At 44.6% G+C, this 14,352-nt stretch overlaps 1 protein-coding gene across 3 annotated transcripts in view; it reads right to left on the reverse strand.

The window, feature by feature from the left end:
* The window catches only part of RALY (RALY heterogeneous nuclear ribonucleoprotein), an 88,405-nt gene extending 74,664 nt beyond the window's left edge, over positions 1-13,741 (reverse strand). For 2 of the 3 annotated variants that reach the window (XM_006075744.3, XM_006075743.3), the window contains exon 1: positions 13,608-13,741. The gene's annotated coding sequence lies outside the window, so the exon portion shown is untranslated. The remainder of the gene's footprint in view (positions 1-13,607) is intronic. The other variant, XM_044927725.1, reaches the window with a different exon arrangement.
* Between the last annotated feature and the right edge of the window lie 611 nt (positions 13,742-14,352).

Genomic DNA, 14,352 nt, shown 5'->3' on the forward strand with positions numbered 1-14,352 from the left:
TATTATATTCAAGACACTCCAGTGATACAAAAGCCCTAAACTATACTTCTCCTGAAATCTGACTTTACTACCTATATTAGCTGTATATCAAACTGGACTCCTGTTCCATCTGCCTGCCACCGAAATTACTACAGACCCAAAACACTGCTCTGCTGGACTCTACTCCTATATATGACATTCATTTTAAAATGTGGTTAGCCAGTAAGATGAAGGTTCAGCAATGAGATGAAAGTATCTCAAGAGGATACCTTTAAGACTCTTCCTCTCTGGACTCCACAACTAGAAGTTCCTTTTCTTTGCAAAACAGCACTATTGCCCCATTACAGTCAGGTGTCCTTGGAAGTAAACAGTATAATGCTCAATGTATGCTCTCCTCTGAATCAGGATGGCATTCCCCAAGCTTCACTCCATCATTATTCTATCATCTCCAGATTCTATTTCCATAAAAGCAATAACACACCTTGGCCAAATAGAAAAGAAAAAAAGACTAACTGCCCTTGAAATAGTAATTCAATCCGAGGAGGGAAGGTTTATTGCTGGAAAAACTTTGTTTCTTATTTATCAGATCCCTCAAGCTGGATTTATGAGCAGGGAGAACACAACAAAAAATTTTTTTTAGGAAAACGCACCTGACAACAGAGACAAACATGGCTTAGAAAAGGGTAAGACAGGGTGCAGGGAAGTTAATTAGGAACCCTAAGGGGTATTAATGATCCTATAGCCCCACAATGGCCAAAACTGGCTCTATGTCTGAAACAGGTTATGGTGCTCAGTCTCTGGCTGACTATGTGCTCCTTGAAAACAAGGTTATTCATATGAATATCACCCACAGCATCCAGTATCATGCCATCAAATGGTGGGCACTAAAATTGTCATAGGAACATAGAATGCTACTCCTGTAAGGGCCCTCAGTGCACACAAAGAAACTAAAGGCTCAGAGAAGTGAAAATGATTTGCTCAAAGTCACAGAATGGGTGAACAGTGAAAAGGAAAGAGCAGAAGCTTTTAAGACAAGAAGGTCTGTTCAAATCCAAGGCTGTTGTGAGGCCTTGGGCAAATTACCCAACCTTTCTCAGTCTATTTTTGTAGGGCTGCTATGAGGATTCTAAGAGATACTGCCCTCTAGATATGAGAGGGTAACAGGCAGGAAGGCCAGGGGTCTCCAAATGGGAGGAAATAGCCTGCAAGTGTCAGACATTTTTATCTCTCTTAAGCGGCAGGAGGAAACACACTAGCAATATTTTTTTCCTTCTCTATACAAATTTAAAGAGAGGTTTCTCTTAAAATACTGTGTTGCCATAATGACACCTGGTTTCACCTGAAGTTAGCTATTCTTGAGCCTAGAGATAACCAATGCCTTTTTCTTATGGAAATGTTTGTCTTAAGCTATGCTAATGTACTACGCCTTTACCCCAAACTCGGTCTCCAAGTCGGTTCCGCCTCTTGGCCCAAAACCTACTTGACAAACCAGTATGTTATACTCAGATATTGTTCCCCTAATCTATGTAAATGAAACTATTTGTATGGTGGTCTGCCCTTCTTTAAGATTCAAGTTAATTATTTTATGGCCCAAGATAAACCGTTTGGTGCCAAGATTATCCCAAAATGCATCTTATGGGCGAGGGGCCTGGTGCTATTCTGAATTATAAGACATTCCTTTCTTTCATTAACAGACTGCTAGTGAGTATATAACATCCAGCTGAAGACTAGCAAGGGGGTACTCTTTCTGCCCCCTTCTGATGCCTATGTCAGAAGCTTTCTCTATCTCCTTTATACTTTAATAAAACTTTATTACACAAAAGCTCTGAGCGATCAAGCCTCGTCTCTGGCCCCAGATTGAATTCTCCTCCGGGGGCCAAGAATCCCGGTGTATTCGCGTGATTCAACAACAACCTTTCAGATACAACCACAAATCAACAGGAAATACAGAGTATAGAGACATATTAAACACACCACAGATAAGGCAATGAGCAAAATTTCTACAGGAAAAACAATCCAGTTCCTTCCACAAATAAAGTGGGGAGGGCTTCCCAGGTGGCTCAGTGGTAGAGAATACACCTGCCATGCAGGAGATAGGAGTTCGATCCCTGATTAGGGAAGATCCCACATGCTGCAGGGCAACTAAGTCCATGCATCTCAAGTATTGAGCCTGTGCCCTAGAGTCCATGCCCTGCAACAAGAGAAGCCACCACAATGAGAAGCCCGTGTGCTGCAACTGGAAAAAGTAGCCCCCGCTCTTTGCAACTAGAGAAAAGCCTGTGCAGTAATAAACACCCAGTACAGCCAAAGATATATAAATAAAATAAAGGGGGGAAAGTGAACTTATAAGTATCTGGAGTGGTGATGGCTATACAATGGTATGAACATACAGAATGCCACTGCACTGTATGGCTAAAGTGGTAACTTTTATATTGTATGTATTTTTTACCACAATAAAAAAAAGTTCAAAATTTTTTTAAAAAGGAATACATTGTGAAATACTTAAGGACAAAATATGATGATGGTAAAATTTCAAAGCACAGGATAAGGAAAAGAGATAAAGGCATAAATGAAATAATACTGACCATGAATAGATAACTCCTGAAGCTGAATGATGGGTACAACATGCTTCATTAACCTACTCTGTCTACTTTGCATATGTTTGAAATTTTCCATATTTAAAAATGAAGAAGATTCGGTTAGGTTTAAATCCTGGCAACTCCATTTAGTAGCACTGTGGCTGTGGGGCTTATTTCTTAACCTACTGATGTCTCAGTTTCTTATCTATATGATGAGGAACAATAGTACCTACTTCTAGAGTTGAGATGAGAATGATTTTTTTATATTTAGACATATTATAGCTAAAAATTATATACAATATATTAAAATCTTATATGTAAATATATTATATACATGAATTCTCTGAAGTTATATATAAATTTATATTAGCTAGGTAACACACACACAAAGGGCCCAGCACACAGTAACCTTCAGTAAGTATCAGTTCTATTAGTATGAACACAAGGTACTAATATGGTGTCTCAATACAATGGGCACCCAAATCATGGCAGCTGTTGTTAATATAAATGGCAGAGTTAGGTCTAGAACCCAGGCCAGATTTTTAATCAAGTATTTGACACATCTCCTTGATAGACCAGGTCAATGACCCACTGGCAACTCTAACATCCCCGGTGTCTCCTGACAAATACCAGAGAACCTAATACAGGATCAGGAGCTGACTAATGTTTAACATGCTTCTCTGGAAGCAGGCAGGGCCACCTTGTTCACCAAAACCAGGTATTTTATGATACATTTCCTAATATCTGCTGACAGAACAAAGAATAAAGGCTCTAGGACATGATCAATGTTCACACCAGCCTTCAAAGTGATTTGGTAAAACCTTAGAAAATAACACCCAGCTAAGGTGCACCATGCAGGATAAGAGCTGACAAAGAAATGGCAATTTTTCCCTGAGCAAATATACAAGTAACAGATGAGTGCTGAGAGACTAGCTCTTTAGGTCTTCGCACTCTCCTTCCTACCCCCTATATTTTAAGAGAAAACAAACTCTTTTTCAACATACTTCAAGTATGACTGTTTGCTGGATTAACTGCTTCCTTGAAACGATAAAATTATAGACAAAGAGCTCATTCTAATCCTTCTATCAATTTAAGTACAAATTGGCTTAGGAATATTATTACTTTTTCTACCTGCTCTAGGAGACTATGAGAGGGTATCACCCACTCCAAATTATGGGACATGTCCTCCCCACTCTGATCAACAGCAGGAATATGGATGCCACTTGATCTATGAGTAGTCACACATCTCCATTTCTGCTCAAGTCGCTCCCATTGCATACAGTATCCCCTCTCCATCTCCAGAGCCTAATTCACCTGTGACCATACTTTCTGGAAACAAAGGGGAAAAGGAGAGAAGTACCGCGTGAGAAAAGGTATCTGGGTGCTGCTTCTGGGTAATCTGGGAGATCTGGTCCAAACACAGAAACACTGATGTTTCATATTATAAGCACAACCAGAAGGAATATTAGAACTTAAGATGGTCCTGGATAATACACGGTCACTATCTTTGTCCTACAAGGCCCAGTATAAATGCTCGCTTCTCCAAAAATGTTCCCTAGGCACCACAAATGAAGCAATCCCTCCCTCCTCTGAACTTCCCTATCACTTTACCCCTTTACGGTACTGCTAAGAGTTCATACTGTGGTTCTTACAAGTCACTTGTGTAACTACACACCAACCAGAATAACAAAAAATGAAAAAGACAGATAATGCTAAGTGTTGACAAGGATATGGAACAAAAGGAATTTTCTCATGCACAACTGATGAGTGTGATCTGGTGTGCCTCTGAAAACTGTCAATAACCACTAAAGCTGAACTCTATGGACTTGAGTTATGTGGTTGGAAAACACTCACTGTTTCCCCTTAACAGTTCTGCCCACAGTCCTTTGCTCCATCACTGCCTCTGTCTAAAATGCTTCCAGCATTCTTTCCCCCAACCCAAGGCTGATCCAGACCACTCTTCCTGGTCACTCCAGCCCAAAGAGATCTCCTCTTCTATAGAAAACTCTGCTATTTACCTATTAACTCTGACAAACAAGTTGGGTTCTTCATATATAAACTGTATTATCTGGTTTTATAATGTAGTTTTAGTAACATCTAACCTGCTCCTCACAATACATTGTGAGGAAAGCAAGATATAGATTATTAACCCTGTTTTATAGATGCTTCTGAATTGTGGTGCTAGAAAAGGCTCTTGGGAGTCCCTCAGACAGCAAAAAGATCAAAGCAGTTAATCCTAAAAGAAATAAACCCTAAATATTCATCAATTGATGCTGAATACTTTAGCCACCTGATGCAAAGAGCTGACTCATTGGAAAAGACCTTGATACTGAAAGATTGAGGGCAGGAAGAGAAGGGGGCAACAGAGAATGAGATGGTTGGACAGCATCACCGACTCAATGGATGTGAGTTTGAGCAAGCTCCAGGAGACAGTGAAGGACAGGGAAGCCTGGCATGAAGCAGTCTATGGGGTCACAAAGAGTTGGACACGACTTGGCGACTGAACAACAATAGATGAGAAAATGAAGTTCCACAGAGGAGACAATGACTTATTCCAGTTTTTATGACCAAATTAGTTCCAGGAAACAAAAGATCTTAGTCTTCTAAACCAAACTGTCTTATCAGCTGCAACTTCATGATTACCTTATCTCCCCAGAGACCACAGGTTCCCTGAAGACAAGAGACTGTTTTACACATTTACATCCCTCACAGCACCAAGGGAGGCACTCAGTGAGCGCCATACAGTTTGGCCGATTGATTTCAATACTGTCCCCAAACTGTGAGACTGAACACAGGCATATTTCCTTTTCTTCCAGACCTCACGGACAATGCTAAATTGTTGGAAGAAATCATGAACAAAACACAGCATCCCAAATAACATTTCTTTTTTGAGGGAAGGGACAAGAGACGAGGAAGAGCCCTTCAAGACAGGGTAAGCTCAACATTTCCTCCATTTCGTAGGGTTCCATGCTGCTAAGTGTTCAAAGAAGGCTGGCAGAGGCAGTAGCAATGGGTTTCAAAAACCACCAATTAGTCGTAATTAACAAGTCAAACATCGATCAAATGGGAATTCCCTGACAGTCTGGTGGTGGGGACTCCGCACTGTCACTGCTGAAGGCCTGGGTTCAATACCTGGTTAGGGAACTAAGATCCCACAAGCTGCATGATGCAGCCAAAATCAACACAAAAAACAACTAATGCCGGAAACCACACCTCAATTCTACGCGAAAGCAAAACAGAGAGCTATCTTATTTTAAAACTGCATATAAAACTTAAAATAATTAAGTCTGAAACTTAATTTTCTTCATCCAGTCATGCCCGACTTTTTGTGACCCCATGGACTGCAGCCCACCAGGCTCCTCTGTCCATGAGATTTTCCAGGCAAGGATACTGGAGTGGGTTGCCATTTCCCTCTCCAGGGGATCTTCCCAACCCAGGGATCGAACCCGGATCTCCTGCACTGCAGGCAGATTCTTTACCAACTGAGCTACAAGGGAAGCCCTCAAATAAGAAGCTAGACATTATCAACTATGGAAACCAGTCAAAGAACTGATGTGAGAACAGGGCAAGCACTAGGCAGGCGTCTGCACCCCCAAGCCTGGAGGACAATTTCGCCTCTTACCCTAAGGTTCTTGACTTTACACAATGGCTGATAGACACCTCAGCAACAGAGGAGAAAATCTAGATAACAGGCAGAAAGGAAGAGAGGGAGGGAAGGTCAAAAACAAATTCAAACACTCAAAGTGAGATATCCAAATCGGCCTCCTGGCCTAATGCTACATCCATCAATTCTGCTATTTTCAGTTTGAACCCTCAACCAAAATATCCAGGCCAAGGTAGCAGAGGTAAGTATAAGCTAGGACCTGTTGTATTTATCTGAATGTAATTTGAAGGCAGCAATCATGTCCTGTTTGGTTTGTATGTTCTCCATAAGGAGAACTCATAGTTGGTACTCCAAATTCCTGGAACAAATAGTTGGACTTAGGGATGGAAAGCAGCTGACATAACCTTGCTACAGCAGCTAGGTAACCTATTTATCATGGTAACTCTACCCAAGACCCTAATTTTAGTAAAGTTATTTTTAATTGGTATGAAAATCAATTTAGGATGAGCCTTTAAGGTATGAAGAAAAGTTATTCTTGTGTTCAAGTGATTCAGGCACAGCTATCATTATTATATTGAGAGCACCATTTCTCAGAGCCAGCTTACTGCTATCTGGAAGAACAAAGTCTCAAGGCCTTTTAACATGGTCTGTGTTAAGCAGAGAACAACATTTGACTTCTCAGTGCAGCATGATCATACCTTCCAGAAAGGAAACCCAGATGTAGAGCAGACCTAGAGAAATAATGAGTTATGGAGACAATTCTTTTAAATCTACTACTGCATTTGCTTTCACTAGCATGAAGAATTGTGAAGGAAAACTAGACAAACAGATCAACAGACACTAGGCAAATACTACCTTTAACTAGGCTTAGTGAAATCCTTCATAAAACAAACAGACAGGAGATAGCTAAATATCAGATAAATGCCTCTAGAATGAAAACCTGGCCAACAACACTAAATCTGACCTTCCAAATGAAAATACTTACTTGGAATAAAGCAATGATTCTTACCTTGACAAATAAACAGAACTATTCAGTCTCTACAGATGGCATTTTAAGGGCCAGGTAACCTCAGCAGACGTTATCTCATAAAGCCAAAGCTCTAAGGAAATGCAAATTTCTGGTCCAGTGTTTTTCCAGTCCTAGTGGTGTTTGGGAATCTTACAGTGTTTTTTCAACTTTCCTTCTATTCTATGATTGTAAACAGCTTGCTACATTTTTGAATATAACTTTTTAGTCACGGGATTCAAGTTTGCCCCATGGGACAACAGCTTCAAGCTTATAGTGGAATTCAGTAGATAATTTGGTAAATTCATCTCACAAGCAATTTTTCAGCAATTTGTCACTCTAAAAAGCAATATCCATCTGTTTATACACTGAAAGTATCTATGAACCCAGAATTTAACCCTGTGAGATACTCTCAATATTCTCACAAAGCCCTTCCTCCTTTCAGAGATAAATTCTCAAGCTACTCCCATAAAACCAGACATTCAGACTGTTAAGAGGTAAAAGTATGATCCAAGATTGTCCAGTCCAACCCTTGTGTTTTATAGACAGGAAGACTAAGATCCAGGGAGTATTAGGTAATACTCAGTTAACGTGAGTTTGGCAAGTGTCGAAAGCTCACTGAATGCTATCCCTGCTCCCCCAGCGGAACAGCACTGGGCATGGTGGGAGAATAGTCAGATTTGCACTTCAGTCAGTGGAACACTCCAAATACATGTGTCTGAGCCTAAGAAAATCTGAATATTCAACCACAAACTCCCGACCCCTACCCCAACATAGAGAGCAGGAGAAGCAAACAGTTTGAATGGCTTCTTGGAGATGCAGACTAGAACCTAAGGATAATACTGAATCCTTCCTCCCCTCCTCCGGAGGCACAGCACATTTATTCACATGGAGGCCATTATGAAGTGACAGAAAGACTGAGGAAAATGGAAGGGCTGCAGAAACAAAAGAGATAACTAACAATACTTGAGCAGATGCCTGTCTCAGGTTATTTGATAGTTACTCTCCACTAAAAGAACGTCAAATCCTTTTTCTGTCACCAGGCCTCACCCTTCAGCCCTCTGATTATTTTATGAAGCAATAAGAAGGAAAGGGGCTTGGCCAATCCCATGCACTGAATGAGTAGCCAAGGACTAGACCAAACATCTTCAGGCCCACGACTAGACTCCCAGGTACCCCACTGCCCCTTCTTTCTCGTCCTCAAAGTCTGTGAGCTATATCCCACCATGGATCTGAAACTTTCCTTACAGTACCAAGGGGGCAGTTGTAAGGACAGCAGGCTAACACTACTGCTGCCATTTTCCTCCCTCCAGTTGTACATTTTCTATATAAAGCTAAAATTGAATTAAAACTAGGTTTTCAGTCACTCATGTGAAAATCCTATCTCCACCTCTACACCCCTACCACTGCCTAAGGAAAAAAGGGGAGGTAAGGGAAGACGGAGGGAAGAGAACGGAAGAAAGAAAACACCTCTCCAAAAGATACACTGGCTTAAAATTCAACATTCAAAAAACAAAGATCGTGGCATCCAGTCCCATCAACATCATGGCAAATATATGGAGAAACAATGGAAACAGTGAGAGATTTTATTTTCTTGGGCTCCAAAATCACTGCTGATGGTGACTGCAGCCATGAAATTAAAAGACACTTGCTCCTTGGAAGAAAAGCTATGACCAACCTAGACAGCATATTAAAAAGCAGAGACATCCCTTTGCCGACAAAGGTCCCTCTAGTCAAAGCTACGGTTTTTCCAATAGTCATGTACAGATGTGAGAGCTGGACCATAAAGAAAGCTGAGCACCAAAGAACTGATGCTTTTGAACTGTGGTGTTGCAGGACTACAAGAAGATCAAACCAGTCAATCCTAAAGGAAATCAGTCCTAAATACTCATTGGAAGGACTGACGCTAAAGCTCCAATACTTCAGTCACCTGATTCAAAGAACTGACTCATTAGAAAAGACCCTGATGTTGGGAAAGACTGAAGGCAGGAGTAGGGGATGACAGAGGATGAGATGATTGGATGGCATCACCCGACTCAATGAACATGAGTCTGAGCAAGCTCGGGGAGTTGATGATGGCCAGGGAAGCCTGGCATACGACAGTCCACGGGGTTGCAAAGAGTCTGACACGACTGAGTGACTGAACTGAAAACAGTCTTACCTGTCTCCTCCTCAGCTCCCCAGATTTCTCCTCCTGGCTTAGTCTTTTCTCTGAAGTCTAGGCTTAAACAATTTCTACAAGGAACTCCCACCCTTACCATCCACGGATGGGTTAGTTTCCTTCCTCCATTCTCTGACAGTGCTTGTTCCCGTCACAACACTTCTCACACTGCCTGTTTCTTTGTCTGTCTTCCCCGAGATACCCAAATTCCCAAGCTTAGTGCTATGTGTGGCAGATGCTTAATAACTGTTCTGTAAATGGAAAACTTTCCAATAATGAGGTTCCCAATGAAACAGAATCTCAACAGGTAGCCTACTCAAATGTTGGCCAGGTGGCCAGCTGGTCTATGACTTTAAGTCCCTTAACTATAAAAGATTCTCTCCAATAAACAATTCAGTACTTTCTGACTTTATTATCATACTCAGGGGTTTGGGCTTTAATATGTAAGCAATATTGGGCCATCAGATTTTTAAGGCAAGTGCAACATGATCAAATCTGTTTTTGTTGCCCTATTATCCATCTTTGGAACACCTCCCAACCTAACCCTCTGTTGGCTTCAAGACAAAATTCCAACTACACTTCACAAACATAAACACCACATGCTACCACCACACCCCCCAAAGCACACAAAGACACAGAAGCAGTCAAACCAAAGGGAATTTTGAAAAACTAAATGCAGCATTTAATTCCATCTTAACCACCTGCAAGCAACGAGGATCCATAAATACCCTCTGCTGCTGCTGCTGCTAAGTCGCTTCAGTCGTGTCCAACTCTGTGCAACACCATAGACGGCAGCCCACCAGGCTTCCCCGTCCCTGGGATTCTCCAGGCAAGAACATGGGAGTGGGTTGCCATTTCCTTCTCCAATGCATCAAAGTGAAAAGTGAAAGTGAAGTCACTCAGTCGTGTCCAACTCTAGCGACCCCATGGACTGCAGCCTAGCAGGCTCCTCTGTCCATGGGATTTCCCAGGCAAAAGTACTGGAGTGGGGTGCCACTGTCTTCTCTGTAAATACCCTAGAAACCCAAAAACTAATCCCTCTTGTGTGCCTTTATGGAAAGAGGAGGGCACGGAGAGGGAGCATTTCATAAAGGTAATCCATTTAATCATCCCGAGCAGTTCTGATCTGAGCTGCTGTCATAGCACTGCTATTCTTGATCACTGTAGCCCCATACGCCCAAACCCAGGATGGCCAGAAAGGAAGATGCAAACAAGGAGAAGCTGGGAAGTCCCCTGGGTTCTATCTCAAGAGCAGGAGTTCCCTTTAGAAGACACAGAAGGGGCAAGCAGAAATCTTCAAAAAAAGGCCTCAGTGATAAGGAACTTTAATCTGCCGAGTTGGGGGAAAGGGGTAGGGAAGCTTAACCAAAGGGGTATAAGCAGGCCTGGGTCCTTGTGGGGGAACTGCATGCCACACCCTACTGCAGATGAGGCCTAATCATCATTTTGCATTTACAGAGCACTCTGGGCTTAAGGGAGGCACTAAGAGTGCCTGCTTTGCCAGTCACAAAAGGACAAATATTGCATGATTCCATTTATATGAAGCACCAAGAGTAGTCAAATTCACAGAGACAGAAAATAGAATGATAGTTGCTAGGAGGGAGAAAGGAATGGAAAATAAGTGTTTATATGTAGTTTCAGTTGAAGAAGATGAAAAAGTTCTAGACACAAATGGTGATAGTTGCACAACAATGTAAATATATGCCATGACACAGAACTGTACATGTAAAAGTGGTTAAAATGGTAAAATTTTATCTTATGTGTACCTTTACAAAAAAAGCATACCAGCTTTAAAATTATATTGTCTGCAGTTATCAATTACATGACGCTGAGCACGTCATATAAACTTTCTTCTGCAAAACGGGTTTAATAATAGTACCTAATTCACACAGTAGCTCTTGAGAACTAAATGAGATACACCACACAAAGTCCTTAATCCAGTGACGGGTACATGGAAAGTACTTAATATGTGTTAGCCTACTGCCACAACGCACTTTCAGAGCCATTTCTCATAGGCCCCACACAACCCTGTGAGTGTTTACAGATAAAGAAACTGAGGCTCAGAGAATTACAATGAGTAGCCAAGTTAATGGTGCCACAGCAAATCAAATGCTATGCCCATGAGAGACGTCCTGTCCTCTCCACTTGTTAATTTGGTGATCTAAGGCAAGTGCCCTAAACCTTGCTATGTTTCAATTCTCAATTAGAGCTGTAAAAAAGGAAATATAAACCAAACACTGCAAGCTACCTCACAGAACTAGATGAGAAATGAAATCAGATAATGGTTACAAGAGAGAACTATAAAACGTAAACAAAGTACTATGCAACAAAAGTGGTAACTTATGAGAGTGCCTGCTTTGCCAGTCACAAAAGGACAAATATTGCATGATTTGTTTTGCAGCGCACAAAACCTGGCTTCCTTTTAATGCTGGGACTAAATAACTTCCTGGTGACTTCATTCACTCCGGAGTCTGGGTCTTAAGGCCTGAATAACTAGTTTAGTGTTCTTTCAAAAGGTGGCAAACTATGGTAGAAATAAAAATATTCAGAGTCAGAAGACTGAAATCCTAGTTCTGATTCTGTCACTAAAGCAGTCTGTGAATTTAGACAACTTACTTCCCCTTTCCGAGGTTAAGGGGAAAGAGGGAAAAGGCAGGGGAAAAAGTTAAGACTAGAGAGGACCCCTTGGCAGTCCTATGTACCACTACTCTTAAATCCACAATCTTGGAAAAGGGATCCTCCAGACTCCAGAGAACTACAGCAAATATCAGTAGACTCAAGACCTGGCCTAGGAACACCCCTGCCTGATCTTTACACACCAGGCATCAAACACACTGGAAAACTAGAACACTTGCCAAAGTTAATTTTAGTCCACTTTTACCCCTCTGGGCCTTATCTGAAAATAAGAAAATAAATCTCTAGTTGAAAGCAGGAAAGTCTAAGCCACTTTCTGCTCCCCCTCCCTTTAAACACTACAGAATAGACAAGATTTGGAGGAACATGCCATAAACAAACAAAAGATGGATCTCACTGCTTTAAATGACCTACGCCTTCCTTGAGCCAAAAACCCCAGGGAACTTAAGTGTGCTGGAAATCTGGAGTCCTCTGTATCCATCCACTTCTAAGGGGCAATATTAGCAAGAAATCTGTAATTACTTCCTTTCCCTCCGACCTCGCACAGATCCAGGATGGAATTTCATCCATAATGGACACTGGCCCGTGAACCAGAGAGGACGGAGATAGGTCTCTCATCTAATGATGGGACTCAAAATCCGTTCTGCACTAAGAGATTACACAAGCTCACACTAAGAAATAAATAACAGACACCAGCACTACGGCTTTACACTTCGGTGGCTACACACTGAGATTTGGAACACATTCTTTAACCTCTCGGAGCCCTGATTTCTCTTTTTGTAAATGGGGGTAACCTCAGAAGGCCGTCTTGAGCATTCTATGAAACAGGCTGCCGAAGTTCCTGCGTCAAGTCCGTTAAATGTTACCTGTTGGTATTAAACACTTCTCTCTCACACATCAGTTTCCTCCCTGAATCCACAAAATACCCTGCAAGGCGACTTTCTTTCTCCCGGTTCACTGAAAGGCAAACTGAGGCTCGGCCGAGAAAAGGCTGGGTTAAGTGCGGCGCGCGGCCCCAGCTCGAGGGCCTGCTGTTGTTCCTCTAAGAAGCCCAAGGTGTGCCAGGAGCCCAGGACCGGGAGAGGCGGGGACCGAGGAGGCGCTCAGGTCCTTAGGGAGCCAAGCGGGTCCAGTTTTGCGCGCCTCGGGGATCCCGCAGACCCAGCCCGGGAGGGAGAGTCGGAAAATGCCCCAGGTCTGGGCCGGAGCCGGGGCCCGGCCCGCCCGAGGCCTCCCCGGCGCGGCCTCCACTCCCCCCTCCTCCCCTCGGCGGGCGGGGCGGGGCGCGAGCACAAAAGACTCCAACTTCCGAGCGGGCGCGGGCCCACCCCGCCAACTCCTGGCCCAGGCCCGGCCCGCGGAGAGGAGGCGGGCAGGGAACGCCAGGGCGGCCGGGAGCGGGAGCTGGAGCGGGCGCGGGCTGGCCCGGCCGGCGACCCAAGGCGGCGGGGCCGAGTAGAGGGGAAGGTGCGGGGAAAGGGGGCTGGGAGTTACTCCGGCTCCCGAGACTCCCAGAAGGGCCGAAAAAAGAGTTTCTAAAAATAGGCAGCGGCCCGCGCGAAGAGATGGATGACCGAAAAGGAACCAGGAGCACCCCCTCCCCGAACCTTGAAGGAGACGCCCCGGCTCACGGCCCCCACTCACCCGCGCTTAGAGGTCTGGAGGAAGCCGCGCGGCGCGGAAGGAGGCGGTGCCGCCGCACTCGGGGGCGGAAGGGAGGGAGCGAGGGAGGGAGGAAGAAGGCGGCCCCGGCCGCAGCGTGAGGAGCTGAGTACACGCGCGGGAGTCGCCCCCGTCGCCCCCTCGGCTTCTCTCAGCTCAGCCCACCCTGCGCCCGCGCTGCTCGCGCACCCCGCCGCACTGACAGCGGTGCGAGCCCAGCAGCCGCGAGTCCTTCCCTTGGCCCGGACCACTGAGGCGCGCGGCGGCGGGGGTGCCCGGAGGGGCTTCTCTCAGCTCGGCCCCGCTCGACGCTCCGGCCTGGGCCCAGCCACCCCTTGCCCTCGCCTCGGTCTCCAGAGAAGAGCCCGGCGACGCTCGCGCGGCGTCCGCAGCCCCGCCCTAACAGCCTGGCTCCCTAGACGCAGCTGCTCTTCCCACCCCCTCAACCTAGCTTTGGAAAGATCCAGAGCTTCGGCGGGGAGAAGAGAAAGGAGAGGTCGGGGCGGGGCCTAACAGGGAGGAAGGCCTGAGGTGGGAGCCTAAGGAGGCGGGGCTAGGGCGGGATGAGACGCTCTCTTACACCAGTACGGCGCGTAAGGCGGGGCGGGGCCGAGAGGGTGCTAAGGCGAGAAGAGAGGCGCGCGAGACAAGTATGGAAGGCAGCGGCGGCCTCGCAGACCCGGGAAGGGCGAGCATGAAAAAGAGGAGGAGTGGGCGGGGCGGGGCC

The sequence above is a fragment of the Bubalus bubalis genome, chromosome 14, assembly GCF_019923935.1.
Source record: "Bubalus bubalis isolate 160015118507 breed Murrah chromosome 14, NDDB_SH_1, whole genome shotgun sequence".
NCBI lineage: Eukaryota > Metazoa > Chordata > Mammalia > Artiodactyla > Bovidae > Bubalus > Bubalus bubalis.